Here is a 1,237-nt window from a genome sequence, read left to right as displayed (position 1 = left end):
ACATTACTGAATGGAACACCAAAGCCAGAGGCTGAGTAGTTTRTCTTACATTTAACAAAACTCACAAGATCCTCCAAGATCCATCCTGCATGAAATGGCTGTAGTGATTATGTGAACACTTCCTGAGAGCACTCGTGGTTGCAGAATGAACAGACAGGGAGTGGATTCACAGCACAGGTTCTGATTTTCACTCAGAAATTGAAATGCACCATTCACAAACAAACCACTAAATCAGGTTTAAAATAGGCTGTAAAAGAGATTTCAGAGAATTAGAAGTTCAATGAGTTCATCCATTGACATGAGCTTTCCAAAGTGGCATTTTCACAGATTAAAGCAGCACCACCCTCATTATATTACAAAAGGTGTAATTACCTGGCAGCAAATTACACATTTTTGCTCAGGGAGATGACTGCTGCTTTTTATGAAGACCTGTGTAGGCGCCGCACAGGGATTAAGGTTAAGTTTCTTAGATTCACATTGRAAAACAACAGCACATTCAAACATCACACAGAATGCCTTATCTCACATGGCCAAAGGACTCAAAAGTTTCCTCACAGGGATCTTTTGAACATGGGGACTTGATATTTTTGTCCAGATATTTTTGTTCTCTATATATTTCTATGTCTTGGAATAATTCATGGAGAAGAGACAAATGTTGTTATATGCCCCACACAGTTTGTCTGAACATTCTGGAGCTCAGCAGAAACCCACATGACTGAAAACTTGAATTCTGTGGGCAGAAACCCAYATRACAATCAGCAGCTTTGCTGTYATCACATCTGSTCCCATCAGAYCCATCCCTGTAACAGAGCTACRGGCACCTGACTTGGTTTGAAAAAYGTGTCTGCCAAGGAAGGTGGGAACCTCCCWTGGAATGGGGAATATGAACMCCTTCCCTCTGAATTATAATAACTTTGAAATCAAGGGGCTTTCAGGCCCTGAATTTATTTTATTTAAGGTCATCTCTTKTCTCCTGTGGGTAATGGAAGTCAACCACTTACCAGCAGCACTCACACTAAACCAAGGCTTGCTCAGACCTCCCTTGTTTTACTCAACCAGCCACAGATTTGTAATGCAATTACCTAAGGCTCCACATTATTGTACTACCTTACCAATGCAAACTGATCAGGATCAATTATTCTCCAAACCCTGAATCTGCAAATCTCTCAGTCTTAAATATTAACACCACTGGAATGATCCTTGCATTTCAAAGTGAGAAAGCAGGGAAGTGTGTAAG

Source organism: Malurus melanocephalus, unplaced genomic scaffold (assembly GCF_030028575.1).
Source record: "Malurus melanocephalus ecotype Western Australia unplaced genomic scaffold, MMel_1.1 scaffold_101, whole genome shotgun sequence".
Taxonomy (NCBI): domain Eukaryota; kingdom Metazoa; phylum Chordata; class Aves; order Passeriformes; family Maluridae; genus Malurus; species Malurus melanocephalus.
The sequence above is the reverse complement of the archived record's forward strand: the minus strand, read 5'-3'. Positions refer to the sequence as shown.